This window comes from Dromaius novaehollandiae, chromosome W (assembly GCF_036370855.1).
Source record: "Dromaius novaehollandiae isolate bDroNov1 chromosome W, bDroNov1.hap1, whole genome shotgun sequence".
Classification (NCBI taxonomy): domain Eukaryota; kingdom Metazoa; phylum Chordata; class Aves; order Casuariiformes; family Dromaiidae; genus Dromaius; species Dromaius novaehollandiae.
This window is the reverse complement of record NC_088130.1, coordinates 71,750,558-71,775,622: the sequence shown is the minus strand read 5'-3', so window position 1 is coordinate 71,775,622 and position 25,065 is coordinate 71,750,558. Positions and strand designations below refer to the sequence as shown.

The 25,065-nt window shown below is 56.5% G+C and overlaps 1 long non-coding RNA gene across 1 annotated transcript; it reads right to left on the bottom strand.

Moving 5' to 3' along the window:
* Positions 1 to 13,959: 13,959 nt before the first annotated feature.
* Positions 13,960 to 15,576, bottom strand: LOC135324209 (uncharacterized). The gene is made up of 2 exons (XR_010385567.1): positions 15,321 to 15,576; positions 13,960 to 14,910 (listed from the first exon to the last, which is right to left on the bottom strand). It is a non-coding gene; the product is annotated as an uncharacterized LOC135324209 (long non-coding RNA).
* Positions 15,577 to 25,065: the final 9,489 nt, after the last annotated feature.

Sequence of the window (25,065 nt, the reverse complement as noted above, 5' to 3'; positions counted from 1 at the left end):
CCAGAACGCCTCCTCCTGTAGCAGTTCCTGGTGATATCGAGGGGCCGCTGCATTCTGGCTTCCTTGTTTCATCCCGTCCCTTCGGTATTAACCGCAAGCAAACGCTCGTCCGTCTCTTCTCCTCGTCAGCGTTTGCTGTCCTTGGTTCCATCTCTGTAAGGAAGCGATAAACTCGCGTTTTACTTCCAGTGAAACGCTTAGGTTTATGCATGATCTTTTTCTCTTTACCCTGTTTTCTTTTTCCCCCTTTTTTTTCTTTTTTTCTTCTTCTTTTCCTTAAGGGAAAGGTCTTAATACGGCACTTTGCACCATACGTTGCAGGGTAAACGGTCTGGAAACGTTACACACAGCAATTAGGGCTAGGTTATTAGGCAGGCGGGCACGTCGCCTAATACCTTCCTAACGCCATCTTCCACGAAACCTTATTTTTATTCCGCTTCAGTGTTATTGTTACTGTTCGCAAACCCTCGTATGCATGCGCTTAACCGACAACTCTCTCGGTCTTTAACTACGTGGAGGAACGACAGCCCTCGATTTGCCTGTCTCCCTTTCAGACCTATTACCTTTTTGAGACTGCTCCTAGCTTCCTCTTACTCTTGCATGCTGGCCTCACAGGCGACGACCAAAACGAACAACTGCATCGCTAGGTCTAGCCCCCTCTCTTCAAGATGTGCCCCTTCGCGGCTTACGTTTCTTGGTCTCTTCAACTTCAGCCGTGGCAATTAATCTAAAAAAGTAAGTATGACATCTATTCCTTTCCGTAGCTGCGTGTACGATAACAAAACAAAAGAGAAACAGCCAAAGCAAAGCTAAGGCAGATACAGGCAACAGCAGCCACAGGGCAGGAACGGGTTACTCAGTCCTCAGCGCTGCCTCGGGGAGGCCAAAATAACTGCTAACGGTCATTAGCCATACTTACCCTAGTTACCCGTGCCAGAACGCCTCCTCCTGTAGCAGTTCCTGGTGATATCGAGGGGCCGCTGCATTCTGGCTTCCTTGTTTCATCCCGTCCCTTCGGTATTAACCGCAAGCAAACGCTCGTCCGTCTCTTCTCCTCGTCAGCGTTTGCTGTCCTTGGTTCCATCTCTGTAAGGAAGCGATAAACTCGCGTTTTACTTCCAGTGAAACGCTTAGGTTTATGCATGATCTTTTTCTCTTTACCCTGTTTTCTTTTTCCCCCTTTTTTTTCTTTTTTTCTTCTTCTTTTCCTTAAGGGAAAGGTCTTAATACGGCACTTTGCACCATACGTTGCAGGGTAAACGGTCTGGAAACGTTACACACAGCAATTAGGGCTAGGTTATTAGGCAGGCGGGCACGTCGCCTAATACCTTCCTAACGCCATCTTCCACGAAACCTTATTTTTATTCCGCTTCAGTGTTATTGTTACTGTTCGCAAACCCTCGTATGCATGCGCTTAACCGACAACTCTCTCGGTCTTTAACTACGTGGAGGAACGACAGCCCTCGATTTGCCTGTCTCCCTTTCAGACCTATTACCTTTTTGAGACTGCTCCTAGCTTCCTCTTACTCTTGCATGCTGGCCTCACAGGCGACGACCAAAACGAACAACTGCATCGCTAGGTCTAGCCCCCTCTCTTCAAGATGTGCCCCTTCGCGGCTTACGTTTCTTGGTCTCTTCAACTTCAGCCGTGGCAATTAATCTAAAAAAGTAAGTATGACATCTATTCCTTTCCGTAGCTGCGTGTACGATAACAAAACAAAAGAGAAACAGCCAAAGCAAAGCTAAGGCAGATACAGGCAACAGCAGCCACAGGGCAGGAACGGGTTACTCAGTCCTCAGCGCTGCCTCGGGGAGGCCAAAATAACTGCTAACGGTCATTAGCCATACTTACCCTAGTTACCCGTGCCAGAACGCCTCCTCCTGTAGCAGTTCCTGGTGATATCGAGGGGCCGCTGCATTCTGGCTTCCTTGTTTCATCCCGTCCCTTCGGTATTAACCGCAAGCAAACGCTCGTCCGTCTCTTCTCCTCGTCAGCATTTGCTGTCCTTGGTTCCATCTCTGTAAGGAAGCGATAAACTCGCGTTTTACTTCCAGTGAAACGCTTAGGTTTATGCATGATCTTTTTCTCTTTACCCTGTTTTCTTTTTCCCCCTTTTTTTTCTTTTTTTCTTCTTCTTTTCCTTAAGGGAAAGGTCTTAATACGGCACTTTGCACCATACGTTGCAGGGTAAACGGTCTGGAAACGTTACACACAGCAATTAGGGCTAGGTTATTAGGCAGGCGGGCACGTCGCCTAATACCTTCCTAACGCCATCTTCCACGAAACCTTATTTTTATTCCGCTTCAGTGTTATTGTTACTGTTCGCAAACCCTCGTATGCATGCGCTTAACCGACAACTCTCTCGGTCTTTAACTACGTGGAGGAACGACAGCCCTCGATTTGCCTGTCTCCCTTTCAGACCTATTACCTTTTTGAGACTGCTCCTAGCTTCCTCTTACTCTTGCATGCTGGCCTCACAGGCGACGACCAAAACGAACCACCGGATCCCCAGGTCTTGCTGCTTCTCTTCGAGATGTGCCCCTTCGCGGCTTACGTTTCTTGGTCTCTTCAACTTCAGCCGTGGCAATTAATCTAAAAAAGTAAGTATGACATCTATTCCTTTCCGTAGCTGCGTGTACGATAACAAAACAAAAGAGAAACAGCCAAAGCAAAGCTAAGGCAGATACAGGCAACAGCAGCCACAGGGCAGGAACGGGTTACTCAGGCCTCAGCGCTGCCTCGGGGAGGCCAAAATAACTGCTAACGGTCATTAGCCATACTTACCCTAGTTACCCGTGCCAGAACGCCTCCTCCTGTAGCAGTTCCTGGTGATATCGAGGGGCCGCTGCATTCTGGCTTCCTTGTTTCATCCCGTCCCTTCGGTATTAACCGCAAGCAAACGCTCGTCCGTCTCTTCTCCTCGTCAGCGTTTGCTGTCCTTGGTTCCATCTCTGTAAGGAAGCGATAAACTCGCGTTTTACTTCCAGTGAAACGCTTAGGTTTATGCATGATCTTTTTCTCTTTACCCTGTTTTCTTTTTCCCCCTTTTTTTTCTTTTTTTCTTCTTCTTTTCCTTAAGGGAAAGGTCTTAATACGGCACTTTGCACCATACGTTGCAGGGTAAACGGTCTGGAAACGTTACACACAGCAATTAGGGCTAGGTTATTAGGCAGGCGGGCACGTCGCCTAATACCTTCCTAACGCCATCTTCCACGAAACCTTATTTTTATTCCGCTTCAGTGTTATTGTTACTGTTCGCAAACCCTCGTATGCATGCGCTTAACCGACAACTCTCTCGGTCTTTAACTACGTGGAGGAACGACAGCCCTCGATTTGCCTGTCTCCCTTTCAGACCTATTACCTTTTTGAGACTGCTCCTAGCTTCCTCTTACTCTTGCATGCTGGCCTCACAGGCGACGACCAAAACGAACAACTGCATCGCTAGGTCTAGCCCCCTCTCTTCAAGATGTGCCCCTTCGCGGCTTACGTTTCTTGGTCTCTTCAACTTCAGCCGTGGCAATTAATCTAAAAAAGTAAGTATGACATCTATTCCTTTCCGTAGCTGCGTGTACGATAACAAAACAAAAGAGAAACAGCCAAAGCAAAGCTAAGGCAGATACAGGCAACAGCAGCCACAGGGCAGGAACGGGTTACTCAGGCCTCAGCGCTGCCTCGGGGAGGCCAAAATAACTGCTAACGGTCATTAGCCATACTTACCCTAGTTACCCGTGCCAGAACGCCTCCTCCTGTAGCAGTTCCTGGTGATATCGAGGGGCCGCTGCATTCTGGCTTCCTTGTTTCATCCCGTCCCTTCGGTATTAACCGCAAGCAAACGCTCGTCCGTCTCTTCTCCTCGTCAGCGTTTGCTGTCCTTGGTTCCATCTCTGTAAGGAAGCGATAAACTCGCGTTTTACTTCCAGTGAAACGCTTAGGTTTATGCATGATCTTTTTCTCTTTACCCTGTTTTCTTTTTCCCCCTTTTTTTTCTTTTTTTCTTCTTCTTTTCCTTAAGGGAAAGGTCTTAATACGGCACTTTGCACCATACGTTGCAGGGTAAACGGTCTGGAAACGTTACACACAGCAATTAGGGCTAGGTTATTAGGCAGGCGGGCACGTCGCCTAATACCTTCCTAACGCCATCTTCCACGAAACCTTATTTTTATTCCGCTTCAGTGTTATTGTTACTGTTCGCAAACCCTCGTATGCATGCGCTTAACCGACAACTCTCTCGGTCTTTAACTACGTGGAGGAACGACAGCCCTCGATTTGCCTGTCTCCCTTTCAGACCTATTACCTTTTTGAGACTGCTCCTAGCTTCCTCTTACTCTTGCATGCTGGCCTCACAGGCGACGACCAAAACGAACAACTGCATCGCTAGGTCTAGCCCCCTCTCTTCAAGATGTGCCCCTTCGCGGCTTACGTTTCTTGGTCTCTTCAACTTCAGCCGTGGCAATTAATCTAAAAAAGTAAGTATGACATCTATTCCTTTCCGTAGCTGCGTGTACGATAACAAAACAAAAGAGAAACAGCCAAAGCAAAGCTAAGGCAGATACAGGCAACAGCAGCCACAGGGCAGGAACAGGTTACTCAGGCCTCAGCGCTGCCTCGGGGAGGCCAAAATAACTGCTAACGGTCATTAGCCATACTTACCCTAGTTACCCGTGCCAGAACGCCTCCTCCTGTAGCAGTTCCTGGTGATATCGAGGGGCCGCTGCATTCTGGCTTCCTTGTTTCATCCCGTCCCTTCGGTATTAACCGCAAGCAAACGCTCGTCCGTCTCTTCTCCTCGTCAGCGTTTGCTGTCCTTGGTTCCATCTCTGTAAGGAAGCGATAAACTCGCGTTTTACTTCCAGTGAAACGCTTAGGTTTATGCATGATCTTTTTCTCTTTACCCTGTTTTCTTTTTCCCCCTTTTTTTTCTTTTTTTCTTCTTCTTTTCCTTAAGGGAAAGGTCTTAATACGGCACTTTGCACCATACGTTGCAGGGTAAACGGTCTGGAAACGTTACACACAGCAATTAGGGCTAGGTTATTAGGCAGGCGGGCACGTCGCCTAATACCTTCCTAACGCCATCTTCCACGAAACCTTATTTTTATTCCGCTTCAGTGTTATTGTTACTGTTCGCAAACCCTCGTATGCATGCGCTTAACCGACAACTCTCTCGGTCTTTAACTACGTGGAGGAACGACAGCCCTCGATTTGCCTGTCTCCCTTTCAGACCTATTACCTTTTTGAGACTGCTCCTAGCTTCCTCTTACTCTTGCATGCTGGCCTCACAGGCGACGACCAAAACGAACAACTGCATCGCTAGGTCTAGCCCCCTCTCTTCAAGATGTGCCCCTTCGCGGCTTACGTTTCTTGGTCTCTTCAACTTCAGCCGTGGCAATTAATCTAAAAAAGTAAGTATGACATCTATTCCTTTCCGTAGCTGCGTGTACGATAACAAAACAAAAGAGAAACAGCCAAAGCAAAGCTAAGGCAGATACAGGCAACAGCAGCCACAGGGCAGGAACGGGTTACTCAGTCCTCAGCGCTGCCTCGGGGAGGCCAAAATAACTGCTAACGGTCATTAGCCATACTTACCCTAGTTACCCGTGCCAGAACGCCTCCTCCTGTAGCAGTTCCTGGTGATATCGAGGGGCCGCTGCATTCTGGCTTCCTTGTTTCATCCCGTCCCTTCGGTATTAACCGCAAGCAAACGCTCGTCCGTCTCTTCTCCTCGTCAGCATTTGCTGTCCTTGGTTCCATCTCTGTAAGGAAGCGATAAACTCGCGTTTTACTTCCAGTGAAACGCTTAGGTTTATGCATGATCTTTTTCTCTTTACCCTGTTTTCTTTTTCCCCCTTTTTTTTCTTTTTTTCTTCTTCTTTTCCTTAAGGGAAAGGTCTTAATACGGCACTTTGCACCATACGTTGCAGGGTAAACGGTCTGGAAACGTTACACACAGCAATTAGGGCTAGGTTATTAGGCAGGCGGGCACGTCGCCTAATACCTTCCTAACGCCATCTTCCACGAAACCTTATTTTTATTCCGCTTCAGTGTTATTGTTACTGTTCGCAAACCCTCGTATGCATGCGCTTAACCGACAACTCTCTCGGTCTTTAACTACGTGGAGGAACGACAGCCCTCGATTTGCCTGTCTCCCTTTCAGACCTATTACCTTTTTGAGACTGCTCCTAGCTTCCTCTTACTCTTGCATGCTGGCCTCACAGGCGACGACCAAAACGAACCACCGGATCCCCAGGTCTTGCTGCTTCTCTTCGAGATGTGCCCCTTCGCGGCTTACGTTTCTTGGTCTCTTCAACTTCAGCCGTGGCAATTAATCTAAAAAAGTAAGTATGACATCTATTCCTTTCCGTAGCTGCGTGTACGATAACAAAACAAAAGAGAAACAGCCAAAGCAAAGCTAAGGCAGATACAGGCAACAGCAGCCACAGGGCAGGAACGGGTTACTCAGGCCTCAGCGCTGCCTCGGGGAGGCCAAAATAACTGCTAACGGTCATTAGCCATACTTACCCTAGTTACCCGTGCCAGAACGCCTCCTCCTGTAGCAGTTCCTGGTGATATCGAGGGGCCGCTGCATTCTGGCTTCCTTGTTTCATCCCGTCCCTTCGGTATTAACCGCAAGCAAACGCTCGTCCGTCTCTTCTCCTCGTCAGCGTTTGCTGTCCTTGGTTCCATCTCTGTAAGGAAGCGATAAACTCGCGTTTTACTTCCAGTGAAACGCTTAGGTTTATGCATGATCTTTTTCTCTTTACCCTGTTTTCTTTTTCCCCCTTTTTTTTCTTTTTTTCTTCTTCTTTTCCTTAAGGGAAAGGTCTTAATACGGCACTTTGCACCATACGTTGCAGGGTAAACGGTCTGGAAACGTTACACACAGCAATTAGGGCTAGGTTATTAGGCAGGCGGGCACGTCGCCTAATACCTTCCTAACGCCATCTTCCACGAAACCTTATTTTTATTCCGCTTCAGTGTTATTGTTACTGTTCGCAAACCCTCGTATGCATGCGCTTAACCGACAACTCTCTCGGTCTTTAACTACGTGGAGGAACGACAGCCCTCGATTTGCCTGTCTCCCTTTCAGACCTATTACCTTTTTGAGACTGCTCCTAGCTTCCTCTTACTCTTGCATGCTGGCCTCACAGGCGACGACCAAAACGAACAACTGCATCGCTAGGTCTAGCCCCCTCTCTTCAAGATGTGCCCCTTCGCGGCTTACGTTTCTTGGTCTCTTCAACTTCAGCCGTGGCAATTAATCTAAAAAAGTAAGTATGACATCTATTCCTTTCCGTAGCTGCGTGTACGATAACAAAACAAAAGAGAAACAGCCAAAGCAAAGCTAAGGCAGATACAGGCAACAGCAGCCACAGGGCAGGAACAGGTTACTCAGGCCTCAGCGCTGCCTCGGGGAGGCCAAAATAACTGCTAACGGTCATTAGCCATACTTACCCTAGTTACCCGTGCCAGAACGCCTCCTCCTGTAGCAGTTCCTGGTGATATCGAGGGGCCGCTGCATTCTGGCTTCCTTGTTTCATCCCGTCCCTTCGGTATTAACCGCAAGCAAACGCTCGTCCGTCTCTTCTCCTCGTCAGCGTTTGCTGTCCTTGGTTCCATCTCTGTAAGGAAGCGATAAACTCGCGTTTTACTTCCAGTGAAACGCTTAGGTTTATGCATGATCTTTTTCTCTTTACCCTGTTTTCTTTTTCCCCCTTTTTTTTCTTTTTTTCTTCTTCTTTTCCTTAAGGGAAAGGTCTTAATACGGCACTTTGCACCATACGTTGCAGGGTAAACGGTCTGGAAACGTTACACACAGCAATTAGGGCTAGGTTATTAGGCAGGCGGGCACGTCGCCTAATACCTTCCTAACGCCATCTTCCACGAAACCTTATTTTTATTCCGCTTCAGTGTTATTGTTACTGTTCGCAAACCCTCGTATGCATGCGCTTAACCGACAACTCTCTCGGTCTTTAACTACGTGGAGGAACGACAGCCCTCGATTTGCCTGTCTCCCTTTCAGACCTATTACCTTTTTGAGACTGCTCCTAGCTTCCTCTTACTCTTGCATGCTGGCCTCACAGGCGACGACCAAAATGAACCACCGGATCCCCAGGTCTTGCTGCTTCTCTTCGAGATGTCCCCCTTCGGTGGGCTACCCTGCCAAACAAACCAAAAAGACTGCCGAGGCCGCGAGGGTACCAGATTTTCAGACCGCTTCTCCGAGGCTTTCGGGGTGACTGACGTCACCGCTTCGCTTCACGTTACTCACAGCTACCTTCGTCTATTACTTAGGGCTAAACCTGTTTCTGTTTGCAGAGGGGCTTGTTGCTTCTTTAAACTTGACATATAGTCCATAACCTGCTCTGCATGCTCCCTAGTCCCTTCTGCTTTTGCAACACTTGTGGTAATTCAAGGCGGTAATTAAGAGTCCCCATTGCCCCACAGGCTGGAGCGAGACATTGCTGCTGCTCTGAGGAGGTGCCTAAAAGCCACGCTGTTTTCGCTAGCATCACTGGGGCTTCTCAGAGCCCATCGGTGTTCTCTTTGGCTCTTCCCGAGCCTTTTAGGTTTTTTAGGCTATTCCTTAGCCCTCCATTTTAGGGCAATGTTCTCCTTAAGCACTGCGCACAGCACGATTATCCCAGATCAGCCACATCGTGCACACACAGAGGCTTCTGAGAGGCGGCTCAGAAGAAAAGAGAGAAAAGTCTCTTTGTCATCCGCACATTCACCCGTCAACACTCTTCACCAGGAAGTGCTGTAAGTTCCTGTTTCTCTAAAGCGGGACTGAGTCGAGGCGGAGACGCAGATCGCACCCCATCTTTGTTAGAACGCCTCACTGCTGCGGGCACTGGGTCTGGCAGCAGTTTGAGGAATGTTTGGGGCCTTGCACAGAGTGCAGGGGAAGGTCTGGAGTCAGTGACAACATTGCGGCAGGGCTCGGAGGCGTTTTGGGGCCTGTGGGGGTGTTGGGGCAGGATTTGTGGGTGGTTGAGTGGGTGGTTTAATGGCTCTGGGGGGGCTGGTTGCAGGAAGGGTGGGACTCTGCGGGGCCCTCAGGGCAGGGGTGCCATCCCAGATGCGTAGTGAGCACACAGGGGTGCCCTACGTGGCTCTCAGCTCGGCGGGAGCAGCCACCGGTCTCCCACCCCACCAGACAGGGGAGCGGGGCGGGGGGGGGGAGGAGAGGAGGTGGAGGGATCTATGAGCTCGCAGAGAACGCCAGAGGAGGCAGCAGGGAACTCCCCAAGGACCCCGCGTCCCAGACGAGAGGAGGCATCAGGCTGCCGTGCCGCTGCTAGAGACATCCAGACCCCCGCGCAGACACCCCCCACACACTCCTCCAGGCTGCGTCCGCAGGGGCGAGCGCACGCCCCGGCCCGCGCTGGGGAGGAACCGGGGCCCTACAGGCGACACACGCAAAAGGGAGAGTCAGAGCCGCGCTCCGGCAGACCCGGCGCCGCGCAGACCCGGCGCGGCGCGGCCCCCGGCCCGACTCCCCCCCCCCGCCCCGCCGCCTCCACGCAGCGACGGCCCCGGCTGGCAGGACACAGCCCGACACCCGCGGCCACCCGAAGACGCACGCTCGCCTCACCTCGCCTCACCGCGGCCCCCACATGCTCGACTCCAGCCCGCCTCTGCCCTCGCCCGCCGCCGTCCAGCCAAAACACCCGCCCTGCTCGCCGCCATCTTGCCCGCCGCCGCACCGCGCGTGCGCCGGCCGCCCAGGGCTCGCGCCGCCGCACCGCGCGTGCGCCGGCCGCCCAGGGCTCGCGCCGCCGCACCGCGCGTGCGCCGGCCGCCCAGGGCTCGCGCCGCCGCACCGCGCGTGCGCCGGCCGCCCAGGGCTCGCGCCGCCGCACCGCGCGTGCGCCGGCCGCCCAGGGCTCGCGCCGCCGCACCGCGCGTGCGCCGGCCGCCCAGGGCTCGCGCCGCCGCACCGCGCGTGCGCCGGCCGCCCAGGGCTCGCGCCGCCGCACCGCGCGTGCGCCGGCCGCCCAGGGCTCGCGCCGCCGCACCGCGCGTGCGCCGGCCGCCCAGGGCTCGCGCCGCCGCACCGCGCGTGCGCCGGCCGCCCAGGGCTCGCGCCGCCGCACCGCGCGTGCGCCGGCCGCCCAGGGCTCGCGCCGCCGCACCGCGCGTGCGCCGGCCCAGGACCGCGGGAGAGGGGCGGGGGGAGCGCGAGAGGCGGGGGGAGCGCAGCGCGAGGGGCGGGGGGAGCGCAGCGCGAGGGGCGGGGGGAGCGCAGCGCGAGGCAGGCCAGACCCGCAATGGCCCCACCCTCGCGTGGTCGCAGCGCCGCGCTGCAGCCGGCCGGCTCCCGCGCGCCAACCGCAGCCCGCCGCGCCACCCCGGCGCTCAGGCCGAGCAGCGAGCGCCCCGAGGCTGCTCTGCCCGCGCCCGAGAGAGCGGCGGGCTTCAGCGAGCGGGCGCTGGGGCTGCCCCGGGGAGAGAGCGCCGCGGAGCAGCTCCGAGACGGCACTGCCCGTCCCCGCGCCCCCAGGAAGCACCGAGAAGGAAAAGCCCTCTCGGGAAAAGCGCTCCCGGTCCGTGAGCACCGGGCAGGGGGCACGAGCGCGGCCCCTGCGCTTACCCGTCCCCGAGAGAGCGCAGAGTAGCGGCCAACGCGGCGACCGGCAGCGCGCACGTGTGCGCCGGCTGCCCGCAACGGTCTCCGTACGCAGCGGTGGCCGCCGGCGGCTGCAGTGCTGCCTTGTCGACACGCGAGGGCAGCCGTGAGCGCGCCGGAACGCAATGCGCATGCGCGCCCCCCCTCCCGCGTGCAGTGCCGCCTTTCAGACACGCGAGGGCAGCAAGGAGCAGGGCGCAGCGCTTTCCTGCCCCCCTTGCAAAATACTCGCTAGGCAAAAGTGGCTTGGGCTCCTCCCGAACGCTTACCTGGCTTCATTACTACAGCTATTAGGAACCGAAGTGCATAGCCTTCTAGCAAAGGGAACGACCGTCTTTTCAAAACTTCCCGCGACTCCCCAGAATTGTCACTGCCTTGCATCAGCAGCCAGCTTCTTCCAACCCAGCCGCAAGAAACATTTTGCCTTCCCGGCAGAACTTTCTGCTCCCTGGGGGGTCCAAAGGAAACCCGTCACTCACTACTGTCTGTCAAAACGTACCGGAAGCCCTCAAATACAGGACAAGACGCCTTCTCTAAGGAAGCTGACTACTAGGTCTGCTTCACGGCAGCTTCTCCCCAGTATCAGGGTCCACTCAATAAACAAAATAGGACGAGAAATGTCTTAATCTGCTCCAAGTGCTTTCGTATAAGAGAACAACATCAAAACGAGGTATTATTGCATTTAGCCTCCACTACACGTGCTACCCCAGCGCCACGGACTTGCTTTAAAGCATCAGTGACGTACGCGGTCTGGCAGTAATTAATATTCACAGAATGAATACGCACTCGATCGAGTACGGGTGTTCATAAAAAGCTTTGCCAGTGCGTCGCTAGGTAACAAACCTAGACAAGCAGCTATTTGCCCTGATCCTTCGGCTTACATTTCTTCTGCCGGATGTAGTCAAACGTACCTGAACGCAGTGGCCTTGCGAGGCAGTGACACGGTGTCCGTGGGGTGGCTGTTCCAGGGTCTCTCGGGCTGTTCCAGGGTCCTCGGACAGCAACGGTGCTGGTCGACTTTCCCTTGCGCTGCACAGCAGGACAGCTCTGCACCGTGCCCTCCCAGCACCGCTACTCCTCCCAGCAGCTGCCTAACCGGCCCCAATCCTGAGCAAAGCTACGACCCCCAGGAGCCCGCAGCACCCCTCCTACTCTTCCCGCCCTCCCCATTTCCAAGAGGGACAGCCACAGCCCCCGGGGACAACCCTGCCTGGTCACGCTGCTGTCCGAAAAGCGGATTCGTTGCCCGCTGTGCACTAAGCCAATAATGACACGCTCAGGAGAGACATTTGCTTATTTATTTCAGTTGTGCAAGCCTGGCTGCTCGGTGTTTTCCCCACAAATCAAGCGCAACTTCCCCCCCCCGCCCCGGCTTTCCAAGTAGCATTTATACAAGTTGCAAGGTTTGCAACTTTCCCTCTTACACCGGTTGGTTAGTGATTTACATACAATTCTAATATTGCTTACACACCATTTTAAAACTACGCATGCTCAGGGGAGGGGTCTTCACCCGGGCACAGGTCTTTCTGACCTATGGGCGTGATTTTCTTGTATTATAATGAGGACAGTTCAGTTCGGGGATACCTCGAATTCCTTTGCTAAATTGGCAACGTCTACATAGTAAATCAAAATGTTTTGTTTTCTATTTCTTTAAGGCTTTAGCACTTCTAGCATGGCCTTGATTAAAGAATTATTTCCTCCCAGGAAATGGGGGGGGGGGGGGTTCCTCCTCATCTGCCTAGTTTAAACAGCAGGAACACTCTTTCTGAGCCTCCAAGGTTGTCTTGCAACACCATCGGAGATGGAAAACACTTCCTGCCCTGTACCGGGGAAAAACAGGGGCATTCCACTGTCCCCCGTGACCTGTGGGGACTCAGGCGTGAGTGACACACGTCCAGTAAGGAACAGACCCAGCGGGCACTACAGCTCCTGGCCTGCCACGCGGCCACCCGCTGGGAACCCCGCTGGCAGGGACCTGCCGCCGCCGCCCCCCCCGCGGGGCCACCTCGAGAGGCGCAGCATGGTCACCCAGTAGCCCCGCCTGAGAAGACTACACCTCCCAGCATACCGTGCACGCGAAAAGGGCGGCCCGGAAGCCCAGTGCCGGAAGACTACTGCTCCCGGCATGCCATGCCAAGCAACATGGCCGCCCGGAAGCCCAGTGCCGGAAGACTACCGCTCCCAGCATGCCGCGCTCAGAACAAACAGGCCCCACCGGAAGCCCAGTGCCGGAAGACTACTGCTCCCGGCATGCCGCGCCGAAAGCTACGGCTCCCCGCATTCTCGCACCCCAACTCCCGCCCCCCACCCGCAGCGCTGGGGCACCTTTGACCCTCGGCACATTCCGTTCCTTTCCGTCCCGCCCCCCTTCCCCTTCCCCCCTGTCCCCCCGGAAACGGCCGCAGAGCCCCGAGCGCGGCCCCGCCGGCCCCACCACCGGCCCGGGGCTCCCCCGACACCCCCGCGACCGGCCCCGCCTCAGCTCCGACACTGCCCCCGCCCCTCCACGACCCTCCTCCCCCCGCTCCCCGACACGCTCCCGAGCTGACACAGGAGACCCCCCCCCCCCCCCCCCGCGCTCCTCCGACCGCGCAGTAAACCGCACCACAGCCCCGGCGCACCCCCTTCCTCCCCCCGCCTCCGTGGCCCCGGGACGCTCCCAGCCGCCGGGACCCCCGGCACATGCGGGACCCGCAGCCTGCAGTGCGCCTCCCCCGGCCCCGCTCACCTCCTCCGCGGGGCGGCCGCCGGGCTGGTCCCGAAGGGCCGTGCTCCGTGGCAGCTCCGCTGCCCAGCTCCTGCCCCAGCGCCAGCTCCCCCCAACTGCAGCCCCAGCCCCCAAATGTGGGCCTGCCCTTGCCATCAGCCCCACCTGGGGCCTGTCCTGCCACCCAGCTCCCCCTGGCATTCATCCCAGCCCCAGGGCCCGCAGCTGTGGGCCTGCAGGAACTGGGCAGGGGGCCTGGCCATCAGCCCCTTCAGGGACAGCTGGGGCTGCCAGGGCAGCAGAGGCACCCCCACTCTCCTGACAGCAGCTTGCTGAGAGCTGAAGGGAGAGCCCTGCCTGGGGTGTAGAGTGCGGAAAGGGGAGTATGCGGAGCACAAGAGAACAAATCGAGAGCTCTGGGTGCAACACAAGTCAAGAAAAAAAAAAAAAAACCAACAACGATAGAGCAAACAGAGTGACTCGGGGGGCACCAAAAGGAGGGCCCTGGGGCACACCCAGAAGCACCCAGAAAACTCCAGGACAGGAGAAAAAGCTAAACAGAGACCTCTGCGGCGTGCCGCAAAACACACACGGGGCCACGGGGCGCACCGAAAGGCACGTAGAGGGCTCGGGGGCAACCCAGAATGTGAACTGAGGGGTCCTGAGGGCATCAGAGGGCAAGTGCAGGGCTCTGGGGCAGACCAAAATACAGAGGAAGGGCCTTGGCGCACACCAGAGGGGTCACCAGGCACGCCGCAGGGCTCAACGCGGCTGACAGGATGGCGCCTGCAGGCTGCCCCAGGCACACGAGCGACACTGCGGAGTGCCAAAAGCAAATCCGGGAGCGGTTCGGGGACCTCACGCAGCCCTGGAGGGGCTCTGGCAGCCCTCGCGATGAGGGGAAACACCCCCAAGAGCCCCGAGGGTCCAGGCAACGCAAGGGAAATTCCCCGCAGCTCTGGGAACAGCACCGGGCACCCTGGCAAGCGCAGGCACTCCCAAGTACATGGGACTCGGGGACCAGCTCCCAGCCCCGGACACAATGCATAACCTCCTGCCTCAGGCATCGTGTTCAGGCAAACCGCCCTGGAGCTCGGCACCAGCGTGCCTCCCCTTACCTACGATATCCAAAGAGTCACCGCCGCACCAGCGTCTGTCCGTCCGTCCGTCCGTCGGGGAAGGGTCAGCTCCTGCCCCTGCCCTCGACATGGCAGGTGTCCGAGTAGCCTCCCCCCAGTGCTTTTTCCTTCAGGGCTAGGATTCAGCTCGCAGAGCTGAGAGGAAAATGCCTGATCCCGCCTGCCTGCACTTCTGCCCCAACCCAGGCCAGAGCCCCTCAGGTTACTTAGTCCTCATCGCTGCCTCGGGAAGGCCGAAATAACTGCTAACGGTCATTAGCCATACTTACCCTAGTTACCCGTGCCAGAACGCCTCCTCCTGTAGCAGTTCCTGGTGATATCGAGGGGCCGCTGCATTCTGGCTTCCTTGTTTCATCCCGTCCCTTCGGTATTAACCGCAAGCAAACGCTCGTCCGTCTCTTCTCCTCGTCAGCATTTGCTGTCCTTGGTTCCACCTCTGTAAGGAAGCGATAAACTCGCGTTTTACTTCCAGTGAAACGCTTAGGTTTATGCATGATCTTTTTCTCTTTACCCTGTTTTCTTTTTCCCCCTTTTTTTTCTTTTTTTCTTCTTCTTTTCCTTAAGGGAAAGGTCTTAATACGGCACTTTGCACCATACGTTGCAGGGTAAACGGTCTGGAAACGTTACACACAGCAATTAGGGCTAGGTTATTAGGCAGGCGGGCACGTCGCCTAATACCTTCCTAACGCCATCTTCCACGAAACCTTATTTTTATTCCGCTTCAGTGTTATTGTTACTGTTCGCAAACCCTCGTATGCATGCGCTTAACCGACAACTCTCTCGGTCTTTAACTACGTGGAGGAACGACAGCCCTCGATTTGCCTGTCTCCCTTTCAAACCTATTACCTTTTTGAGACTGCTCCTAGCTTCCTCTTACTCTTGCATGCTGGCCTCACAGGCGACGACCAAAACGAACAACTGCATCGCTAGGTCTAGCCCCCTCTCTTCAAGATGTGCCCCTTCGCGGCTTACGTTTCTTGGTCTCTTCAACTTCAGCCGTGGCAATTAATCTAAAAAAGTAAGTATGACATCTATTCCTTTCCGTAGCTGCGTGTACGATAACAAAACAAAAGAGAAACAGCCAAAGCAAAGCTAAGGCAGATACAGGCAACAGCAGCCACAGGGCAGGAACGGGTTACTCAGGCCTCATCGCTGCCTCGGGGAGGCCAAAATAACTGCTAACGGTCATTAGCCATACTTACCCTAGTTACCCGTGCCAGAACGCCTCCTCCTGTAGCAGTTCCTGGTGATATCGAGGGGCCGCTGCATTCTGGCTTCCTTGTTTCATCCCGTCCCTTCGGTATTAACCGCAAGCAAACGCTCGTCCGTCTCTTCTCCTCGTCAGCGTTTGCTGTCCTTGGTTCCATCTCTGTAAGGAAGCGATAAACTCGCGTTTTACTTCCAGTGAAACGCTTAGGTTTATGCATGATCTTTTTCTCTTTACCCTGTTTTCTTTTTCCCCCTTTTTTTTCTTTTTTTCTTCTTCTTTTCCTTAAGGGAAAGGTCTTAATACGGCACTTTGCACCATACGTTGCAGGGTAAACGGTCTGGAAACGTTACACACAGCAATTAGGGCTAGGTTATTAGGCAGGCGGGCACGTCGCCTAATACCTTCCTAACGCCATCTTCCACGAAACCTTATTTTTATTCCGCTTCAGTGTTATTGTTACTGTTCGCAAACCCTCGTATGCATGCGCTTAACCGACAACTCTCTCGGTCTTTAACTACGTGGAGGAACGACAGCCCTCGATTTGCCTGTCTCCCTTTCAGACCTATTACCTTTTTGAGACTGCTCCTAGCTTCCTCTTACTCTTGCATGCTGGCCTCACAGGCGACGACCAAAACGAACAACTGCATCGCTAGGTCTAGCCCCCTCTCTTCAAGATGTGCCCCTTCGCGGCTTACGTTTCTTGGTCTCTTCAACTTCAGCCGTGGCAATTAATCTAAAAAAGTAAGTATGACATCTATTCCTTTCCGTAGCTGCGTGTACGATAACAAAACAAAAGAGAAACAGCCAAAGCAAAGCTAAGGCAGATACAGGCAACAGCAGCCACAGGGCAGGAACGGGTTACTCAGTCCTCAGCGCTGCCTCGGGGAGGCCAAAATAACTGCTAACGGTCATTAGCCATACTTACCCTAGTTACCCGTGCCAGAACGCCTCCTCCTGTAGCAGTTCCTGGTGATATCGAGGGGCCGCTGCATTCTGGCTTCCTTGTTTCATCCCGTCCCTTCGGTATTAACCGCAAGCAAACGCTCGTCCGTCTCTTCTCCTCGTCAGCGTTTGCTGTCCTTGGTTCCATCTCTGTAAGGAAGCGATAAACTCGCGTTTTACTTCCAGTGAAACGCTTAGGTTTATGCATGATCTTTTTCTCTTTACCCTGTTTTCTTTTTCCCCCTTTTTTTTCTTTTTTTCTTCTTCTTTTCCTTAAGGGAAAGGTCTTAATACGGCACTTTGCACCATACGTTGCAGGGTAAACGGTCTGGAAACGTTACACACAGCAATTAGGGCTAGGTTATTAGGCAGGCGGGCACGTCGCCTAATACCTTCCTAACGCCATCTTCCACGAAACCTTATTTTTATTCCGCTTCAGTGTTATTGTTACTGTTCGCAAACCCTCGTATGCATGCGCTTAACCGACAACTCTCTCGGTCTTTAACTACGTGGAGGAACGACAGCCCTCGATTTGCCTGTCTCCCTTTCAGACCTATTACCTTTTTGAGACTGCTCCTAGCTTCCTCTTACTCTTGCATGCTGGCCTCACAGGCGACGACCAAAATGAACCACCGGATCCCCAGGTCTTGCTGCTTCTCTTCGAGATGTGCCCCTTCGCGGCTTACGTTTCTTGGTCTCTTCAACTTCAGCCGTGGCAATTAATCTAAAAAAGTAAGTATGACATCTATTCCTTTCCGTAGCTGCGTGTACGATAACAAAACAAAAGAGAAACAGCCAAAGCAAAGCTAAGGCAGATACAGGCAACAGCAGCCACAGGGCAGGAACAGGTTACTCAGGCCTCAGCGCTGCCTCGGGGAGGCCAAAATAACTGCTAACGGTCATTAGCCATACTTACCCTAGTTACCCGTGCCAGAACGCCTCCTCCTGTAGCAGTTCCTGGTGATATCGAGGGGCCGCTGCATTCTGGCTTCCTTGTTTCATCCCGTCCCTTCGGTATTAACCGCAAGCAAACGCTCGTCCGTCTCTTCTCCTCGTCAGCGTTTGCTGTCCTTGGTTCCATCTCTGTAAGGAAGCGATAAACTCGCGTTTTACTTCCAGTGAAACGCTTAGGTTTATGCATGATCTTTTTCTCTTTACCCTGTTTTCTTTTTCCCCCTTTTTTTTCTTTTTTTCTTCTTCTTTTCCTTAAGGGAAAGGTCTTAATACGGCACTTTGCACCATACGTTGCAGGGTAAACGGTCTGGAAACGTTACACACAGCAATTAGGGCTAGGTTATTAGGCAGGCGGGCACGTCGCCTAATACCTTCCTAACGCCATCTTCCACGAAACCTTATTTTTATTCCGCTTCAGTGTTATTGTTACTGTTCGCAAACCCTCGTATGCATGCGCTTAACCGACAACTCTCTCGGTCTTTAACTACGTGGAGGAACGACAGCCCTCGATTTGCCTGTCTCCCTTTCAGACCTATTACCTTTTTGAGACTGCTCCTAGCTTCCTCTTACTCTTGCATGCTGGCCTCACAGGCGACGACCAAAACGAACAACTGCATCGCTAGGTCTAGCCCCCTCTCTTCAAGATGTGCCCCTTCGCGGCTTACGTTTCTTGGTCTCTTCAACTTCAGCCGTGGCAATTAATCTAAAAAAGTAAGTATGACATCTATTCCTTTCCGTAGCTGCGTGTACGATAACAAAACAAAAGAGAAACAGCCAAAGCAAAGCTAAGGCAGATACAGGCAACAGCAGCCACAGGGCAGGAACAGGTTACTCAGGCCTCAGCGCTGCCTCGGGGAGGCCAAAATAACTGCTAACGGTCATTAGCCATACTTACCCTAGTTACCCGTGCCAGAACGCCTCCTCCTGTAGCAGTTCCTGGTGATATCGAGGGGCCGCTGCATTCTGGCTTCCTTGTTTCATCCCGTCCCTTCGGTATTAACCGCAAGCAAACGCTCGTCCGTCTCTTCTCCTCGTCAGCGTTTGCTGTCCTTGGTTCCATCTCTGTAAGGAAGCGATAAACTCGCGTTTTACTTCCAGTGAAACGCTTAGGTTTATGCATGATCTTTTTCTCTTTACCCTGTTTTCTTTTTCCCCCTTTTTTTTCTTTTTTTCTTCTTCTTTTCCTTAAGGGAAAGGTCTTAATACGGCACTTTGCACCATACGTTGCAGGGTAAACGGTCTGGAAACGTTACACACAGCAATTAGGGCTAGGTTATTAGGCAGGCGGGCACGTCGCCTAATACCTTCCTAACGCCATCTTCCACGAAACCTTATTTTTATTCCGCTTCAGTGTTATTGTTACTGTTCGCAAACCCTCGTATGCATGCGCTTAACCGACAACTCTCTCGGTCTTTAACTACGTGGAGGAACGACAGCCCTCGATTTGCCTGTCTCCCTTTCAGACCTATTACCTTTTTGAGACTGCTCCTAGCTTCCTCTTACTCTTGCATGCTGGCCTCACAGGCGACGACCAAAATGAACCACCGGATCCCCAGGTCTTGCTGCTTCTCTTCGAGATGTCCCCCTTCGGTGGGCTACCCTGCCAAACAAACCAAAAAGACTGCCGAGGCCGCGAGGGTACCAGATTTTCAGACCGCTTCTCCGAGGCTTTCGGGGTGACTGACGTCACCGCTTCGCTTCACGTTACTCACAGCTACCTTCGTCTATTACTTAGGGCTAAACCTGTTTCTGTTTGCAGAGGGGCTTGTTGCTTCTTTAAACTTGACATATAGTCCATAACCTGCTCTGCATGCTCCCTAGTCCCTTCTGCTTTTGCAACACTTGTGGTAATTCAAGGCGGTAATTAAGAGTCCCCATTGCCCCACAGGCTGGAGCGAGACATTGCTGCTGCTCTGAGGAGGTGCCTAAAAGCCACGCTGTTTTCGCTAGCATCACTGGGGCTTCTCAGAGCCCATCGGTGTTCTCTTTGGCTCTTCCCGAGCCTTTTAGGTTTTTTAGGCTATTCCTTAGCCCTCCATTTTAGGGCAATGTTCTCCTTAAGCACTGCGCACAGCACGATTATCCCAGATCAGCCACATCGTGCACACACAGAGGCTTCTGAGAGGCGGCTCAGAAGAAAAGAGAGAAAAGTCTCTTTGTCATCCGCACATTCACCCGTCAACACTCTTCACCAGGAAGTGCTGTAAGTTCCTGTTTCTCTAAAGCGGGACTGAGTCGAGGCGGAGACGCAGATCGCACCCCATCTTTGTTAGAACGCCTCACTGCTGCGGGCACTGGGTCTGGCAGCAGTTTGAGGAATGTTTGGGGCCTTGCACAGAGTGCAGGGGAAGGTCTGGAGTCAGTGACAACATTGCGGCAGGGCTCGGAGGCGTTTTGGGGCCTGTGGGGGTGTTGGGGCAGGATTTGTGGGTGGTTTAGTGGGTGGTTTAATGGCTCTGGGGGGGCTGGTTGCAGGAAGGGTGGGACTCTGTGGGGCCCTCAGGGCAGGGGTGCCATCCCAGATGCGTAGTGAGCATACAGGGGTGCCCTACGTGGCTCTCAGCTCGGCGGGAGCAGCCACCGGTCTCCCACCCCACCAGACAGGGGAGCGGGGCGGGGGGGGGGGAGGAGAGGAGGTGGAGGGATCTATGAGCTCGCAGAGAACGCCAGAGGAGGCAGCAGGGAACTCCCCAAGGACCCCGCGTCCCAGACGAGAGGAGGCATCAGGCTGCCGTGCCGCTGCTAGAGACATCCAGACCCCCGCGCAGACACCCCCCACACACTCCTCCAGGCTGCGTCCGCAGGGGCGAGCGCACGCCCCGGCCCGCGCTGGGGAGGAACCGGGGCCCTACAGGCGACACACGCAAAAGGGAGAGTCAGAGCCGCGCTCCGGCAGACCCGGCGCCGCGCAGACCCGGCGCGGCCCCCGGCCCGACTCCCCCCCCCCGCCCCGCCGCCTCCACGCAGCGACGGCCCCGGCTGGCAGGACACAGCCCGACACCCGCGGCCACCCGAAGACGCACGCTCGCCTCACCTCGCCTCGCCTCACCGCGGCCCCCACATGCTCGACTCCAGCCCGCCTCTGCCCTCGCCCGCCGCCGTCCAGCCAAAACACCCGCCCTGCTCGCCGCCATCTTGCCCGCCGCCGCACCGCGCGTGCGCCGGCCGCCCAGGGCTCGCGCCGCCGCACCGCGCGTGCGCCGGCCGCCCAGGGCTCGCGCCGCCGCACCGCGCGTGCGCCGGCCGCCCAGGGCTCGCGCCGCCGCACCGCGCGTGCGCCGGCCGCCCAGGGCTCGCGCCGCCGCACCGCGCGTGCGCCGGCCGCCCAGGGCTCGCGCCGCCGCACCGCGCGTGCGCCGGCCGCCCAGGGCTCGCGCCGCCGCACCGCGCGTGCGCCGGCCGCCCAGGGCTCGCGCCGCCGCACCGCGCGTGCGCCGGCCGCCCAGGGCTCGCGCCGCCGCACCGCGCGTGCGCCGGCCGCCCAGGGCTCGCGCCGCCGCACCGCGCGTGCGCCGGCCGCCCAGGGCTCGCGCCGCCGCACCGCGCGTGCGCCGGCCGCCCAGGGCTCGCGCCGCCGCACCGCGCGTGCGCCGGCCGCCCAGGGCTCGCGCCGCCGCACCGCGCGTGCGCCGGCCGCCCAGGGCTCGCGCCGCCGCACCGCGCGTGCGCCGGCCCAGGACCGCGGGAGAGGGGCGGGGGGAGCGCGAGAGGCGGGGGGAGCGCAGCGCGAGGGGCGGGGGGAGCGCAGCGCGAGGGGCGGGGGGAGCGCAGCGCGAGGCAGCCCAGACCCGCAATGGCCCCACCCTCGCGTGGTCGCAGCGCCGCGCTGCAGCCGGCCGGCTCCCGCGCGCCAACCGCAGCCCGCCGCGCCACCCCGGCGCTCAGGCCGAGCAGCGAGCGCCCCGAGGCTGCTCTGCCCGCGCCCGAGAGAGCGGCGGGCTTCAGCGAGCGGGCGCTGGGGCTGCCCCGGGGAGAGAGCGCCGCGGAGCAGCTCCGAGACGGCACTGCCCGTCCCCGCGCCCCCAGGAAGCACCGAGAAGGAAAAGCCCTCTCGGGAAAAGCGCTCCCGGTCCGTGAGCACCGGGCAGGGGGCACGAGCGCGGCCCCTGCGCTTACCCGTCCCCGAGAGAGCGCAGAGTAGCGGCCAACGCGGCGACCGGCAGCGCGCACGTGTGCGCCGGCTGCCCGCAACGGTCTCCGTACGCAGCGGTGGCCGCCGGCGGCTGCAGTGCTGCCTTGTCGACACGCGAGGGCAGCCGTGAGCGCGCCGGAACGCAATGCGCATGCGCGCCCCCCCTCCCGCGTGCAGTGCCGCCTTTCAGACACGCGAGGGCAGCAAGGAGCAGGGCGCAGCGCTTTCCTGCCCCCCTTGCAAAATACTCGCTAGACAAAAGTGGCTTGGGCTCCTCCCGAACGCTTACCTGGCTTCATTACTACAGCTATTAGGAACCGAAGTGCATAGCCTTCTAGCAAAGGGAACGACCGTCTTTTCAAAACTTCCCGCGACTCCCCAGAATTGTCACTGCCTTGCATCAGCAGCCAGCTTCTTCCAACCCAGCCGCAAGAAACATTTTGCCTTCCCGGCAGAACTTTCTGCTCCCCGGGGGGTCCAAAGGAAACCCGTCACTCACTACTGTCTGTCAAAACGTACCGGAAGCCCTCAAATACAGGACAAGACGCCTTCTCTAAGGAAGCTGACTACTAGGTCTGCTTCACGGCAGCTTCTCCCCAGTATCAGGGTCCACTCAATAAACAAAATAGGACGAGAAATGTCTTAATCTGCTCCAAGTGCTTTCGTATAAGAGAACAACATCAAAACGAGGTATTATTGCATTTAGCCTCCACTACACGTGCTACCCCAGCGCCACGGACTTGCTTTAAAGCATCAGTGACGTACGCGGTCTGGCAGTAATTAATATTCACAGAATGAATACGCACTCGATCGAGTACGGGTGTTCATAAAAAGCTTTGCCAGTGCGTCGCTAGGTAACAAACCTAGACAAGCAGCTATTTGCCCTGATCCTTCGGCTTACATTTCTTCTGCCGGATGTAGTCAAACGTACCTGAACGCAGTGGCCTTGCGAGGCAGTGACACGGTGTCCGTGGGGTGGCTGTTCCAGGGTCTCTCGGGCTGTTCCAGGGTCCTCGGACAGCAACGGTGCTGGTCGACTTTCCCTTGCGCTGCACAGCAGGACAGCTCTGCACCGTGCCCTCCCAGCACCGCTACTCCTCCCAGCAGCTGCCTAACCGGCCCCAATCCTGAGCAAAGCTACGACCCCCAGGAGCCCGCAGCACCCCTCCTACTCTTCCCGCCCTCCCCATTTCCAAGAGGGACAGCCACAGCCCCCGGGGACAACCCTGCCTGGTCACGCTGCTGTCCGAAAAGCGGATTCGTTGCCCGCTGTGCACTAAGCCAATAATGACACGCTCAGGAGAGACATTTGCTTATTTATTTCAGTTGTGCAAGCCTGGCTGCTCGGTGTTTTCCCCACAAATCAAGCGCAACTTCCCCCCCCTGCCCCGGCTTTCCAAGTAGCATTTATACAAGTTGCAAGGTTTGCAACTTTCCCTCTTACACCGGTTGGTTAGTGATTTACATACAATTCTAATATTGCTTACACACCATTTTAAAACTACGCATGCTCAGGGGAGGGGTCTTCACCCGGGCACAGGTCTTTCTGACCTATGGGCGTGATTTTCTTGTATTATAATGAGGACAGTTCAGTTCGGGGATACCTCGAATTCCTTTGCTAAATTGGCAACGTCTACATAGTAAATCAAAATGTTTTGTTTTCTATTTCTTTAAGGCTTTAGCACTTCTAGCATGGCCTTGATTAAAGAATTATTTCCTCCCAGGAAATGGGGGGGGGGGGGGGTTCCTCCTCATCTGCCTAGTTTAAACAGCAGGAACACTCTTTCTGAGCTTCCAAGGTTGTCTTGCAACACCATCGGAGATGGAAAACACTTCCTGCCCTGTACCGGGGAAAAACAGGGGCATTCCACTGTCCCCCGTGACCTGTGGGGACTCAGGCGTGAGTGACACACGTCCAGTAAGGAACAGACCCAGCGGGCACTACAGCTCCTGGCCTGCCACGCGGCCACCCGCTGGGAACCCCGCTGGCAGGGACCTGCCGCCGCCGCCCCCCCCGCGGGGCCACCTCGAGAGGCGCAGCATGGTCACCCAGTAGCCCCGCCTGAGAAGACTACACCTCCCAGCATACCGTGCACGCGAAAAGGGCGGCCCGGAAGCCCAGTGCCGGAAGACTACTGCTCCCGGCATGCCATGCCAAGCAACATGGCCGCCCGGAAGCCCAGTGCCGGAAGACTACCGCTCCCAGCATGCCGCGCTCAGAACAAACAGGCCCCACCGGAAGCCCAGTGCCGGAAGACTACTGCTCCCGGCATGCCGCGCCGAAAGCTACGGCTCCCCGCATTCTCGCACCCCAACTCCCGCCCCCCACCCGCAGCGCTGGGGCACCTTTGACCCTCGGCACATTCCGTTCCTTTCCGTCCCGCCCCCCTTCCCCTTCCCCCCTGTCCCCCCGGAAACGGCCGCAGAGCCCCGAGCGCGGCCCCGCCGGCCCCACCACCGGCCCGGGGCTCCCCCGACACCCCCGCGACCGGCCCCGCCTCAGCTCCGACACTGCCCCCGCCCCTCCACGACCCTCCTCCCCCCGCTCCCCGACACGCTCCCGAGCTGACACAGGAGACCCCCCCCCCCCCCCCCCCGCGCTCCTCCGACCGCGCAGTAAACCGCACCACAGCCCCGGCGCACCCCCTTCCTCCCCCCGCCTCCGTGGCCCCGGGACGCTCCCAGCCGCCGGGACCCCCGGCACATGCGGGACCCGCAGCCTGCAGTGCGCCTCCCCCGGCCCCGCTCACCTCCTCCGCGGGGCGGCCGCCGGGCTGGTCCCGAAGGGCCGTGCTCCGTGGCAGCTCCGCTGCCCAGCTCCTGCCCCAGCGCCAGCTCCCCCCAACTGCAGCCCCAGCCCCCAAATGTGGGCCTGCCCTTGCCATCAGCCCCACCTGGGGCCTGTCCTGCCACCCAGCTCCCCCTGGCATTCATCCCAGCCCCAGGGCCCGCAGCTGTGGGCCTGCAGGAACTGGGCAGGGGGCCTGGCCATCAGCCCCTTCAGGGACAGCTGGGGCTGCCAGGGCAGCAGAGGCACCCCCACTCTCCTGACAGCAGCTTGCTGAGAGCTGAAGGGAGAGCCCTGCCTGGGGTGTAGAGTGCGGAAAGGGGAGTATGCGGAGCACAAGAGAACAAATCGAGAGCTCTGGGTGCAACACAAGTCAAGAAAAAAAAAAAAAAACCAACAACGATAGAGCAAACAGAGTGACTCGGGGGGCACCAAAAGGAGGGCCCTGGGGCACACCCAGAAGCACCCAGAAAACTCCAGGACAGGAGAAAAAGCTAAACAGAGACCTCTGCGGCGTGCCGCAAAACACACACGGGGCCACGGGGCGCACCGAAAGGCACGTAGA